General features: G+C 38.2%; 1 protein-coding gene across 5 annotated transcripts in view; it reads left to right on the top strand.

Moving 5' to 3' along the window:
- BACH2 (BTB domain and CNC homolog 2) overlaps nucleotides 1–15,658 on the top strand; it is a 429,780-nt gene that overhangs the window by 363,963 nt on the left and 50,159 nt on the right. The window lies entirely within an intron of this gene.

Below are 15,658 nucleotides of genomic sequence, written 5' to 3'. Positions count from 1 at the left end.
GTGTAGCGCAGGGGATCACCTTCACTACAGTAGCAATCTCAATAGGGCTTATTTTCGGGGGAGGGCTTATTTTAGAGGAATCTTACACAGTAAGGGGAGGGCTTATTTTCGGGATAGGTCTTATTATCGGGGAAACACGGTATATGTTGAAGTTGAAACTCTCAGCACCTGCAGATAGAGTAACACTAAGCCACCGAGTGATGAAAGTTGGTCATTCCATGAGGAAGTCAGGGTCAAAACCTACTCTCTAGTTTCTTGTCATTTTGATCCTGGTTTCAGGTTCTTACAGAAAAGAACACCCATGGCTTTTCTTGATATTCAGCAGTAATAACCAATACCAAAAAAAAGCACATTATTTTACAGGGTGTAAGAAAAAGACCTTTATTGGGGGAAAAAAACTATTAAAACTGCCCTTTTCCCCTTGCCTTTAGATTTAGATTTGAGTCATTATAGGTCACATAATATGGCTGTATCTCTGTATATATCTGAAAGGCATATGCACTTATCAAAGATTTCATTGCATATGCAGCTCATGTTATTTTCATCCACATATAGTATAAAGCAAGAAATCTAAGTAGGTCATCGAGTTTAGCCTTCTGTCTCTGAAAGTAAACCAAACGATCCAAGAGAGATTGTGATCTATCTTAATATTAAAGCTCTTCAGAAAAGGAGACAGCACCGCCCCTTTTGATAGCCTGTTGTATCAGCAATGTAGTCAGAAAGTCCCTGTGTCTAACCCAAATCTTTCCTGGTACCTTTTAGTCCCATTTTCTTCTATAGTGATGCAAAATAAATGGTTATACTCTGCCAGTTGATCTATGTTATCATCAGTGTAGGTATTCCCAATAATAATGCAAAACTGTTCACAAATCCTTCCATGCCTGCCCTTCCTATGCTATTCTTATCCATATTCTCCCATAAATCTGCCAAAGGAGACCCACCCAACATGCTGGGAACCCTTCTTGTATTCTCTTGACTTTGCCAAGTGTACCAATTGTGTATACAAGCTGCAAATCAGTATTTCCTAACTCTCACTTGTATGACTGTTTCATTTCTTTTTCCAGTCATACTTGATTTTTTATCCTAACAGCTATTCAGTCATAATAACCATCCATGTGTAGCAAAAATCTTTTAAAGAATGCCCATTATCATATGGCTATAGATACACCATGGGTCAAATCTCATCCTCAAATGAAACAAATCAAAACCTGATTAACTTAGAGTTAGCATGAATCAAGTTGTTAACGCAATTCCCCAACACCAGTGTTTTAAAGGAGCTCCATTAATTATGTTAAAAACTGTTAAGTTGACTTCTAAAGTTCCCTTTCCCAGATTTGATGATCTAGGTGTTGTTGTTTTTTTTAGATTTTCTTAAATCAGTAGAATTTTCCCATCTTTTTGTCATATTTGTTATTCATATCTTTATACACTTCTTAAAATATTAAGTACCCCCCCATTTTTAAATCTCCAGGAAAAAAAAGATTAATTCAGAAAGACAATTATTTTCTAGTTTAGCATCTAATACTCCTGCTATTACACATCAATAATAACTTATTGATTCTTCATATAAAATAAATATAGATGGGATCCACAGTGACCACTATTTTAGGAAGTAGGAAAAGAAAAACATTCTGCATCTTTCACTTGGGTCTTGTTTTCCTTCTCCAAATATCATATTTAAATTGTACCCAGTGAAATTCATCTTTTTTTTTTGCTTTCCATTCTTTTATATTGTCAAAATTATTCAAATTCTATTCCCATCCTATAAAGTGCTAGAAATCTCCCCTGAAATTATTAGTATAATCCTTATTATTAATGAGAATATTCAATAACTCATCACTGATTGATATATGTATATATTTATTTATATAAAATTTAGAGGTCAAAGGGATATAGCATGAAAATGAAAAAATCACTGGATTCAGGACCCCACAGGTTCAAATTCTTACTCTGCTAAAAATTTCAAATACTCCTCACTTGTAAATGGAGGGAATTGAGCCAGATCGCCTCTGAGGTTCCTTCTAGGTCTGAATCTTTCATATAATTCCATGCTATTTTGATATGTCTCTGATTAACATATATCCAGAGTCACTCCTCATTGTTCAGTTTACAAGTATTGCTTTACTAGAGCTAGACATTCTTCTCATTAGAAAACCTTTTGGGGTGACTAGGTGGCACAGTGAATAGAGTGACTCCAGCTTGGAGTCAGGAGGACCTGAGTTCAAATCTGGCATCAGACACTTAACATGAAACTAGCCGTGTGACCTTGGGCAAGTCACTTAACCCCATTGCCCTACCTTACCCCCTCCAAAAAGAAAAAAAAAGAAAACCTTTTAATTATGGGTATAAATTAAGTGATTTAAGAAACTACACTTCTGGGGTGACTAGGTGGAGCAGTGAATAGAGCACCAGCCCTGGAGTCAGGAGGACCTGAGTTCAAATCCAGCCTCAGACACTTAACACAAAACTAGCCATGGAGGGGCAGCCAGGTGGCGCAGTGAGTAAGAGTGCCGGCCCTGGAGTCAGGAGACCTGGGATCGGTTCCGGCCTCAGATACTTAACACCCACGCAAAATAACTGGCCGTGTAACCTTGAGCAAGTTACTTAACCCCAATTGCTTAAAAAAAAAAAACTAGCTGTGAGACTGTGGGCAAGTCACTTAACCCTAATTGCCCTACCTTCTCCCCTCCAAAAAACAAAAAGAAAAATCTTAAAAAAAGAAAGAAACTACACTTCCAAAACATTTCTCATCATTGGATTCTTCCAATGGGATTTTTGTTGTTGTTTAATCATTTTTCGGTCGTGTCTAACTTTTCATGACTCCATTTGGAGTTTTCTTGGCAAAGATATTGGAGTGATTTGTCATTTTCTATGACAGCTCATTTTACAGATGAGGAACTAAGGCAAACAGGGTTACATGATATGCCTAGGGTCACACAGCTAGTAAGTGTCTGTGGCTAGATTTGAACTCAGGAAGATGAGGCTTCTTAACTCCAGACTTGGCTCTCTATCCACTCTACTTGCAAGGCAGCTTAGGCCATCCCTAGTTACAAATGAATTATGTTCCCAGTGGATTGTGTTCCAAGAGTTTGTTTGCACATCAGTTGATAAGCATGCAGGGTGGGTTTTTTTTTTACCCATAGAAATAGCATTCTAAATGATGGTTGGGTTTCTTCAAAAACCAATTCTTCTCATATTGTACCTGAATTATCATAACAATTACACTTTACGTGTGGACTCAGTGGTCTCTAAGACCCCTTCTAGCTCCAAATCTATGATCCCATTACATGTTATACATTTTATAGTTTTCAAAGTGCTTTTGCATACATTATTCTCATTCCTATGGGAAAATGCCTACCCACTTCCAAGTCAGGAACTTAGTGGAAGGGGACTCCACACAGTAAGGACTTAAGAAACTTGGATATATAGATAGTCCTGAGCACCAGCAAGTTATTCCTCTCCATTTATATATAACAGCATAACTCTCTATCTAGGTCAATCACTCCCCAGAGTGTTCTGAATTAAGGAACAATAGAAAGTCACTTCCACTAGCATTTCCTAAGGGCTATACAACTGCCCACTTACGTTACTCACATGTCAGGTATCTGTGTTGCCTGGGTTGTTGGGTTTTAATTACTTATGTCTCAATTTCTCTTTATTTTTTTTCCTTCTCAGAATTGGAAGGAGATCAACTTACTTGATTGTTTTGTCTTTTTTTCCCCTTATTGTCAATTTTTTCACTTTCTCTAATGTCTATCTGGGTTTGTTTTTAAACTGTGTGTTTTGCTTGGGGGAAAAAAAATGAAACGCGTGTGTACCCACAGCCTGGCCAGTCTAGTTAGATAAAGACAGTATAACATGGTGTTCCCAAATGGCGCTAGTGTTGACTGTAATACCGCAAACACATTCAGAGACTGCCATGACCAGCACGCTAGCTGTTACACTAGGCTTTGGTTTACTCACTTTCATTATGAGTGAGAAAATCCTGTAGTTAATTGCAGTGCATGAATGGGAAATATCCCTGGACTTATTTGCATTCATTTGCTGTTGGTAGTGTCTCTGTTGAGGTCTCTATCCTTGTTTTTACAGAGCTTTTGGCAGTGTTTCTGCAGTTGGTGTGTGAATTTTTATGATCTGTTGCATGTTATCCATGCAATTTCCTGCCCTGTAGTGGTATCAGTTTTCCAGACACAGAGGAATACAGACTAAAACCCAGGAGCTCACATTAGCATAAAATGTCCCAGTTCTGTCAGTTTGATTAATTTGTCTCTTTGTCTCCTCTCTATATGATAAGTGCTATTAATGGTTGCAACACTTCATATGTCAAAGTCTTTCTTCCTAATGACTTGAAAATGCGGTTTATTTCCCCCCTTTTTGTATTATTTTTCTCATTTAGCATTCCACTCAAGTATAGATTTATGCCATGCTCTTTCATTATCTTACTGGTTGCAGCACTGGAGTGATTACATATGGTGTAGGGTACGCGTAAAGATGTGATCCCAGGGGCAACAGCTGCTGATGCAGGCTGAAAATAGATCCAGCGGACGCTCAGCACTTTTCCCAAAGGTCTTTTATTTATTAGTAACAGTCTTCGTATAGGACAGCTTGGATCCTCATTTAGCAAGATGACTTTTTGCCTTTCAGAGCAGTGCAGTGACTTTGCTCTATTTCCTGACACTGCTGTGTAATTTTTTTCCCCTTCTTTGTATCTAAGCAATGACTTAACCTAACATAAATTGTAATATAATCCTGATATATAATGAACTCAAGGAACGACAGGCTCCATTCGGAGTAATGGAGCTTGACAGATCTAAGGTTTAAATTAAATAATCCTATTTGTAAGACAGCATTTGTACATGGTACACTGATTTAAAATGAACTTCTATTCTTCTCCAGTGATTCTTATACCATTTTTAGTATTTTCCCTTCTAAGGGGACTTTTTTCAGGAAGAAAAGCATTCAGAGGGGTTTCATTTATTTGTCTTTGGAAAAATGTACTGCAAAGCCAGCAACTCTTTCATAAGAGAAGAATGAGATAAAATGATTTTTACCCCATTCTTTCTGGAAGGAAGGAAGGAAAAGAAAGAAAAGGGGAGAGAGAGAGAGAATCAATACCATTAATAAATTGGGATGTGATGTTTTTAATCCATTCAGCCAAATCTTAATGATGCTCAATTACTATCAGGGTAACATACATGTACCACAAAATTTAAGTAGTGGAATTTAGGATTCACATCATTACTGGTCTTTTGTAAAATGTTCCACTTCTATGTAAGAGTATTTTCTTAATTTTAATGAGCTTGACTAATGAACATATTTATTAGCTTTTTAAAATTTGCCTGAAAAGGGTGTATTTCAGGGGGAAGATTATTAAGTCCCTCCTACTTTTCTTAGCTGTACCAGGAAAATGACAGACATGAAATGCTTTTGTGCAAGTTAACAGATGATAGGACAGCATCAAGATAATAGTACAACCTTTCCATGCTATGTGATAACACACAAGCGTCTTAGCTCCTTTCTCCAAATCAAAAAGAAAATCTTACTGTTTATGGTAGAAAGGCAAATCATATTAATAAAAGTACAGTCCAGTTTTTCTAAAATCGTCAAGGGGAAAAGCTGGTCTAGTCCATCATTCATTAGCCAGGACCTCAAAATTTGATGGAAAAGCCTTAAAGAAAAATGATACTTCTAACAGAGAGCAAGCTGGATGAGGAAGGTAAAAGGCCAAAGCAAAGTAGTGAATTTGCTTTTTTAACCATTCTATCCACTGATTTAACTAGCCTAGAGTTAATCATGTTCTACATCAGGAGGCAAGATGATTTCCTTGCTCTGAAATTTTGATATAAAAATTATTTGGTCACTCTAATAGACTGCCCTATTTTAGAACATCTCTTATATTTGTAAATTATACATTTAATCCCCCAATATGGAACTATAGGGAATTATTTTCTATTATATTATGTTGGAAATTGATATGATGGTTCCTGAGAATGGGGAGGGTGGAAGTGGCATAGGTTAATTTTATCAGGTGTAGGGTTCATAGAGTTGTTCAGGAACCAATAATACTGAATATTCTTTAAAATAACTCAACCCAGAGGCAATTCCGTACATAAAAAAGAAACTATTTTTTCTCTTCCTCATAAGCAGGTATAAGTTCATATTATTTTATCAAACTGTGGTAATTGTGGTTAATATTTTCCTCCAGGTTTATTTGGAAGTTTATTTATACTGCTAATAACCAAAGCTGCTATGGCAATGACTGCCAGCAATATTGCCACCTTTTAAATGCACTCTAATGTAGCAGTAACATTCTAGTCATAGAAATCTGTGGCAAGCAGCATCCTGCCCGAACATACTTGAATCCTTTCTTTCACCTTTTTCCTTCTGTCTGCCTTTCTTTCTCTGTTTCACACATACCAAGCCTCTAAGCTCAGGCTGCAGAATCATCCTTAATTCACTCTATTGTGATACTGTAATGGAGCTCATTTTATCCTCTGTCTAGTGGCCTCAAAACAGGGGTAGCGGGGGACGGGAAGAAAACTTGCCTGCTATAGCTGTGAAATTCAGCCATGACAGAGTGCAGTAAGGATGGAATTTAAGTAGTAGCTCTTAATTTCCTAGCTTTTGTGCTCTTAAGTCAGATACACAGTAATGTCATGGTGAAGGGGGAGCCAGAGGAGGAGTGGAAAGAGCTGAATGTGAGGGTGTGTGTACGCATGTGTGTGTGCGTGTGTGTATGTGTGTGCCTGGCAGTGGAACTGTGGTCGGTTAGCTAAACTGACCCTGTTTTCACCTCAAAACACAGAGACTTGGTTTTCTACTCAAGGGAAACTTCTGTATTCCAAAACTGTGCTATTGTAGTAAATTAACATCCCAATTAATAGTGTCAAATGTCTTACTGATACCCTTGAACTCCAGTGTTTCACGCATCTTTGCAAAAGCTTCGGTCATCACAGACTTGATCGGTGTTCAAGAACTAAATGCCTGTATTTTAATTTTGGTTCTAGGACTATGTCTATTTTTTCTCTGAATTTTTTTTTTCAGTTCCCATCTGTCATTAAAAGCAGGCTCTAATCTGTGTCCTTGGCCAGGCAAGGATAGGTTAACCAGTTTCTAGTGACAGCCCAGCAAAGAGTGAATCTCTGTCATTATTATTAGGAACCTACAAAACACAAGTGCCTCACCCTCAGTCACCCTAGAATCAGAATTTTAAGGCCCTCTTTTATGAGGTGGGACCTCCCTTGTTCTTTATTTAAACTTCCCTTCACTATCCTTCTTCTACCCCCTAACTCTTTCAGTCTAAACCCTCTTCATAGATGCATTCACAGAATTTTAATGGACCCTCCATGAATCCATAGGACTGTTTTGTAGATTAATGCCATCTATAGCTGAAATAACCCTAGTTCCCTCAAAGACACAGAGTATATTGTTGCTACTTATACTGGTAATCTGTTCCATGAGCCCTAGAAGAATAGTAAATATTGGAATGACTTGAGGGCAAGTCTCAACCCATTAACAAGTATTTATTGAACTATTATAGAGATAATCAATAAATCATACATTAAGTTTGTCCAATGTGTCCAACACTGTTCTAAGCACTGGTGATAACAAATACAAAGAAAATACCTACTCTCAAACAGCTTATATTCTAATGGGGAAGACAGCAAGTCCATTTATAAGTATGTGGAAATGATTATTAAGTAAATGAATACAAATAAATACAAAGTATCTAAAACAAGGTTGTAGGGAGCGGAGGGTTCTGGGAGCTGGGGGATAAGGAAAAGACTTTATGTGAAAAGTGGCTCTTCCACTGTGTTTTGAAGGAAGAGGATTCGATGAGGTGGAAGAAAGGAATTCTAAGAGGTAGAAGTGAGGAGGGAGCGCATTCCAGTGAAGAAGTATAGAAATGGCAGGTGTAGTATTATGAGGAAAGAAGACAAGTTTGGCCAGCTTTCAGAGTGAATGATGGAGAGTAATAGCCAATGAACCTGGGATAACAGGTTGGGGTCAGATTGGGAAGGATGTTAAAAACTAAATAGAAATGTTTGTATTTTATCCTAAAAGCAGTGGGGAAGCAAGCTGCTAGAGATGATTAAGAGGGTGATGTGGTCAGATCTTTGTTCAAGGAAAATTACTTTGGTAGCAGTATGTAGGATATGTTGGGATGGGGAGAAGCTTGAGAGGCAGGGAGACTAGATGGGATATCATTGCAATAACCCAGGCAGGGAGTGATGAGGACCTGAACCAAGGTAATAGCCGTGCAAGTAGAAAGAAAGGGGTTGGATGAGAGAGATGTTATGAAGAGAGTGACAAGATTTGGCAACTGAGAGGATGTGTAGGGTGATGAAGAATGAGGAGTCAAGGATAATGCCAAAGTTATGAATATAGAAGACCAGATGGATGGTGGTGCCTTCAACAGAAATAGAGAAGTTTGGGTTTAGGGGAAAAGATAATGAATTTATTAGTTTTGGTACATGGTGGGTTTAAGATGTCTCCAGGCCATCCAGTTAGAAATGTCCATTGGGCAATTGATGATTCGGAAAGTAAGCTCAAGTGAGAGACTAGGATTGGATATATAGATCTGTAAATCATCTGCATAGATGTTGATTTTTGAACCCATGGGAGGAGGGTATGAGGTATGAGGTTAAAAAGAAAGAATTCCCCAACCATAGAAAAGATTCAGAGATAGGAGCCATGCTGTGAATGATAAACCAGCAAAGTTAACTGGAAAAGGCATGGTCAGACAGGAGACCCAGAAGAAAGCAGCGTTGTGAAAACCCAGATAGGAGAGTATCTAGGAAGAAAGGGTGGTCAGTAGCATCAGATGGGTCAAAAAGGAGGAAGACTGAAAAAAAGACCATTAGATTTGGCCATTAAAAGATTGTCATTAGCTTTGGAGAGGACAGTTTTCCAATGAGTGATGAAGTCACAAGCCATATTACTGAGGATTGAGTGAAAAAAGAAGCAGCTGAAAACAGCGGGTAGAGGAAGCATTTTCAAAGAATTTGTCTGAGAAAGGGAGGAGAGAGAGAATGATAGCTTGAGGGAAGGGTTGGGTCTAGTGAAGCTTTCTTAGGACAAGGAAGACTTGGATATGTTTGAAGGAAACTGCATGTAAGGCGAGGTTAAAGATTCCAGAGAGAAAGGGATGATTAAGGTTACACCTTTTTTATTGATGTTTTTTAAATTTTTGATTCATGGAACAAAAGAAGCATTTCCATAATATAGTGCAATAAAAAAGATGATTGTACATGAAGCCACTTATCTTCCATGTACAACTTGCTAATCCCTCCAAATACATGTTATCTTTTCTCTTAATACTTCTTGTCATGAGTGCTTTCTGCAGATATTATCTCTCTTCATATGTCTTTTATTTTTAATTTGTGTATTTATAATAATTAAATTACTTAGTTGCTCAAAGTCATTCTTAAAACAAGATTGCTTGGAGGTGACACAGTGAATAGAGCACCAGCCCTAGTGTCAGGAGGACCTGAATTTAAATCTGGCCCCAGACACTTAACACAAAAACTAGCCATGTGACCTTGGGCAAGTCACTTAACCCCAATTGCCCTCCAAAAAGCAAATCAAAAAAGAAAAACCAAGATTGCTATAAAGTCGAAATAGGTGCATGATCTAGGTATAAAGACTGATACTGTAAGCAATCTGGGAGAGCAAGGGATAGTTTACCTATCAGATCTATGGAGCAGGGAAGACTTCATGATGAAACAAGAGTTAGAGAGCATTATAAAATACAAAATGGATCATTTTGATTACGTTAAATTGAAAAGCTTCTGTACAAATAAAGCCAATGTTACCAAGATTAAGAGGGAAGTGGGAAATTGGGAAAGAATTTTTACAACCAGTGTCTCTGATAAAGCCCTCATTTCTAAAATATACAAAGAATTGAGTCAAATCTATAAGAATACAAGCCACTCCCCAACTGATAAATGGTCAAAGGATATGAACAGGCAGTTCTCAGAAGATGAAACTAAAGATATCTATAAGCATATGAAAAAAATGTTCTAAATCACTATTGATTAGAGAAATGCAAATCAAAACAACTCTGATTTACCACATCTCACCAGCCAGATTGACTAAGATGACAAAACAGGAAAATGATAAATTTGGAGAGGATGTGGAAAAATTGGAACACTAATGCATTGTGGTGGAGTTGTGAACTGATCCAACCATTCTGAAGAGCAATCTGGAACTATACCCAAACGGCTATAAATAAGTGCATACCCTTTGACCCAGCAATACCACTTCTGGGGTTATATCCCAAAGAGATCAGCGTAGTGAGAGGAGGACCCATATGTACAAAAATATTTATAGCAGCTCTTTTTGTGGTGGCAAAGAATTTGAAATCAAGGGGATGGCCATCAATTGGGGAATGGCTGAACAAGTTGTGGTATATGAATGTAATAGAATACTACTATGCTATAAGGAATGAGGAGCAGATGGACTTCATAATAACCTGAAGAGACTTACATAAACTGATGCTGAGCGAGAAGAGGAGAACCAGTAGAAATCTGTACACAATCACAGACACAACGTATGTGTGACAACCAACTTTGATAGACTGGGCCTCTCTCAGCAAAGTAAGGTTATAAGACAACTCCAAAAGATTCATGATCAAAAGAGATATCCACATCCAGAGAAAGATGCAGTCTGAATGCAGATTGAAACAAACTACTTGCTGTGTTTCTTTTTCTTGTTTTGTTTGGTTTCCTCTTTCCCACTGATCATTCCATTAGTTATAATCCTTTTTTACAATCTGAAAAAAAAAACAAAGATTGCTTTATTGTATATAATGTTAATATCTTCTCTGTTGGAGAAGATAGAAGAATATAGGATCAAGTGCATGTGTTAAGGGCTTGGTCTTGGCAAGAGGGACGCTTCTTTGAATAGAGTGCAGGAAAAGAGGAGAGAATTGAAGATAGGGCTTTGAGATGAAAAGAATAGGTTAAGGAGGAAGCTGTCCTCAAATGCCCTGGTAATGTAATCTCTACGTTAACCAAGTTCTTTCTGAGAGGCATCGTGGCAGAGTTGGTGGATAACTGGCCATTCAGTCAAGAAAGCCTAGGTTCAGGCCCTGCATCTGACACGCACCAACTGTCTAACCATTGACAAACCACTTACCCTGTCAGTGCTCCAGGAAATTCTCTAAATTCTAAGTTACAGACCAAGGTTGCCAAAACATACCAACTAGAGTCTAAGCTCCTCAAGGACAGTGCTGGCTTCACTTTCATCTCTGTCCCCAGCACAGTGCCCAACACATTATAGGCAACTGCATAAAGCAGCTCTTTCCACAATGGAGAAGGTGCAGTAGGCTTGGCAGAGAGGTTTAGTAAAAGATTGAAGACCTCAAAGGAAAGATCAAAGAAAGGTGCGATGAGGCAGATGGGTCTTGTGGAGAAAAAAATATGAATGAAATTCTAATAGAATTATTAATAGAAGGAGGCCTTGCATAGTAAATCTCATGTTAGTATAAAAAGTAAGAAAGAATGTATTCAAAAACTTAAGAGGATTAATGAGCCTGTGGAAGATGAGGAAAAGAGAAGCCATACTTCAGAAGTATTTTGAATAAAAAGGGAAAGAAGAAATAACCCAGGAAGAAATGAAATGAAAAAATTGTTGAAGTCAATCTAAAAGGTAGATTTTTAGCAATGAGGAAAGAAAAACAGTACAAGTTAGCAAGAGAATTATCAAATCCATTCTGCTCCCATACTCAACTGTGTGCCTTCCACTTCCCCAAAATCTTCTGTTCGAATAGAGTAGAGAGAATCTGTGTCTTTAGCCTTATTCTGGAATAGATCTAAAGTGTCACTCCCCTAAAACCCACCTATAGAGTCCAGAAGCTATGTACAGGGTTTGTTTGCTTGTCTTCTTTTTTATCCCCTCTTGTGAAATGTCTATTTTTAGTCTGCTTAAAAAGACACTATATAAATATATACTGACTTGTTGCAAGTACATGTGTACTGTATCTCTTATTTCAGACTGTTCCAGAAAAACATACATGCACTTCAGCTTCTCCACTTCAGATTTCAAGTGTAAGAAAACTGTTTGAAAGGACACTCTCAAGACTGACTTGTTAAACCTTACCCTAAAAGCTACAATGAATTTTGATGTGTCTACTTACTTTTCCTGAGTGATCTCTGATATAGGAAAATTATAGTGTTGGTGCCTATTAATGGGCACATACAATTAATTATACTTCTAAATGTCTGAACATATGTATTATAAACAAGTTGTAGCAGCACAGAAGCTCATCTCCTACTTACTCTACAGTCTTATACTCATTTATTTATAATAGGTCACCTACTAAAGTTCTGTATTCGATCGCATGTGTAGAGCCACTGAAAAAAAAAAGCACATCTTTGAGCAAAGGCTTACTTTACTATCTAGTCCAGGACTTGATGATAAGTCAGGAGTTCCTATAGCTCAACTTTGACTCAGTTTCCTTTAAGTGGCTGGCATGAGATACTTTAAAAGGAAACTTTCATACTAAGAGTTTGGTGCTTACAATGTAGAGAGGATTTTGAAAGATGCTCTGTGTGTGTGTGTGTGGCATTTGAATCACAAAATGATGAAGCTAGAAGTGCTCTCAGTCATCTTAACCAAGCTCCTCATTGTACAGATGAGGAAACTGAGACCTAGAGAGAAGGGTCTTGCCCAAGATCACACAACAAGTCAGTGTCAGAACTGGAACTGGTACCCAGATTATCCAGGGCACTTTGCACAACCACACAGTAATGCCATCAGCAACTCATCACGAGTAATTTGCTGTAACTGAGCAAATGGAATGCAGACCCTCCCCTACCCCCCCAAAAAAAAAAATTAGGTTCATAAAGTAAAATTCAGTATTCAGCAAATATTTAGGATCATAGTTTTAGGGTTAGAAAGGACCCTATTAGAGATCATCTAGCTAGGTGGCACAGTGGTTAGAATGCCAGGAACACTCATCTTCCTGAGTTCAAATCTGGCCTCAGACACTTACTAGCTGTGTGACCCTGGGCAAGTGACTTAATTGCCTCAGTTTCTTATCTGTAAAATGAGCTAAAGAAGGAAATGGCAAACCACTCCCAATATCTCTGCCAAGAAAACTCCAAATGGGGTCACAAAGAGTCAGACCTGACTGAAACAACTAAGCAACAACAAGAAATCATCTGATTCAACTCCCTCATTTTATATTTGAAGAAATGGAATACTAGAAAAGTTAAGCAACTTGTTTGTGTCACATGGATAGTGGAAGGTAGAATCAGGATTTGAACCAAGGTCCTCCGACCCATATCCAATACTCTTTCAGATGTTCCACATTGAAGTTATTAAGTGCCTACTATGTACAAGTTTTGTGCTGAGCCATGAGAGTACCCCCCCCAAAAAAAAAGATACAAGACAGTCCTTACTCACAGAGAGCTTATAAGAAGCAGCTTGGCACAGTAGAATGAGTGCTGCATTTGGAGTCAGAGGTCCTAGGTTCAAATCTCAACTCTATGTGACCTTGGGCAAGCCTCCATTTCTCTCTGTTTCACCATTGGTCAAATGAAGAAGTTAGGCTAAAGCTCTTCTCACTCTTAGGTCTGTTGATGATCGTATGATCCTACAATCTGATGAGGAAAAAATGGTGATGAAAATAAAAAGCTTGAAGCCTTTCCAGAATTCATTACACATAAAATGTTACATCTCAATTCATAGGTTGCAGCAGACTCTTGTTTCACACCTTTTTCGCTTTCTCCCATCTCAGTTCATTCACTCATTCATTTATTCAGCATCAATCATGTGCAGTGTTTTGTGCCAAGCAGTGAGGGAGATATAGAGATAAGTTAAAAGGCCTTCCCTTAAGACCCTTTTTTAACCAATATGTTTGACCTCTGGTACTTCTCTAGTGGTAGGTTAGACTGCCAAAGAGGCTATGACTTTGTAGACCTCCACCAGCCCATAGGCTCCTAGAATCATAGACTCAACTGGAAAGAACCAGGATCATTGTTCTTTGGTTTCACTCTCTCCTACTAAATAACACAAATCACTTCTCAGCCTATAAACCTAATCCAGCTAAGCACCATAATGTTAAATTTGATATGTTAGTCTCTGAAGTGAGAGTATGCTCCTCACTCTTTTCTGTTTTTACTCCTGCATTGTTGTGACCATGCCACCCAGTGGTGAAGGCACATTAAAGGGAATAGGGAAAAGATGGCAGACCATAAAACATAATTCATCACTGACAAGTTTGGCAATTTATGAAATAATGCTCTCCTCCCAGACAATCTGTAATATAAATAAAATGGCTATCCAGGTTTGGGGGCTTAATTTAAACTGCATAAAAATTGAGTCCATGTGGTTAAAAAAAAATATGGATTCCAAATTGCCAATTAAAAAAAAAAAGTCCACCAGATGCATATAAATTGAAGCAATTTGCTCCTCTGCCTTGCACATTCTCTTCCTCTCACTTTCTCCATGACCCAGATATAAAAATATGTTATGTTCTTGTGCTCCCTCTCCTGGTTCCTCCTGTTAGGCAGTATCTTTAGGATTGTTCTGATCTTGTGAGTGAGTGACCTGGGTACAAGAATGAAGTATACCAGTACAATAAGTGTGGATTTTAAGATAAGGGGTGGGGTGACACCTAGAAATAAATGTGTCTTTGTGGAACAACTTTCTAGCTTGACCAAATAAAACTGGGATTCCACTGACCTATGTGCATGTGTGTGTGTGTGTGTGTGTGTGTGTGTGTGTGTAACCTTTTGGGGAAGTGGAGATTAGCATTAAAACAGCATTAGAATAAATACTTGAAAGACTTCATTTAGAAGGTGAGGGGGGGAAGATGTGCCTCCCTGCAGATAGATAGATGCATGTATGATTGTGCCCTACCAGTTAATAGTGCTAATTGCCTAATTATCTGGTCATGTGCAATAATAAAGCCTTTTGACATTTCATTCTCTCCATATGCCAGATAAAGTGTGCTGGTGTCTGGTATGTCACCGTGGTGATGAGTAAACCCTATTCTCTTCCTGCCCTGTACAGGGTAGCAGTATGGCTTTTGTAGGCTCTTTGGAAACTGGGCTTTTCTGTAATGACAGAAGCCTGGAAACAATGGCAGTTGGAGGCATTCATTCCTGAATTAACACAGGAGGATCAACCTTACCTTTTGAGGAGAGGGGGGAACAAAGAATACACTGTGCCCTCCAGGGCCCTCCATAAGCACCCATGTCTGACTCTATCCAACCTTTGTCATGATCCTGATTCCTCTTCCCTTTCTCTGTCATCTTTGTGACTTTGGCCATTAGAAATATGACTTGTTTACTTTTGTGCTTCTTTACTCTCTTTGTTTGGTTTCCTGAAATAGTCTTCCTGCCAAATAAAGTCGTTCATGTCTTAGTTTCCAGGAATTTGTTTTATTTGTGAATCTACAGCTTAGTTGTCTAAACTGTGCCCACTATTTTGTTGCTTTTATCAGTTGTTCCCTCCCTCAGCCTTCCTAAATTATGAACTGAGGCTATCCAATCTCTCCGGTCCCATTCCAAAAAATTATTTTCCTAATTATTTTTACTGTGACAATTCCTTACCTCTGCCTCTTAGAATTCCAGGTTTCCTTCAAAGCTTAAGTTAAACACTATCTACGTGATCTCTTTTTAGTTGCTCATGTCTTCTCCACTCCTTA

The sequence above is a fragment of the Petaurus breviceps genome, unplaced genomic scaffold (genome assembly GCF_028583685.1).
Source record: "Petaurus breviceps papuanus isolate PSGF00001 unplaced genomic scaffold, PetGlider_PUasm1.0 90667, whole genome shotgun sequence".
In the NCBI taxonomy this organism is placed as follows: domain Eukaryota; kingdom Metazoa; phylum Chordata; class Mammalia; order Diprotodontia; family Petauridae; genus Petaurus; species Petaurus breviceps.
The sequence above is the reverse complement of the archived record's forward strand: the minus strand, read 5'-3'. Positions and strand labels throughout refer to the sequence as shown.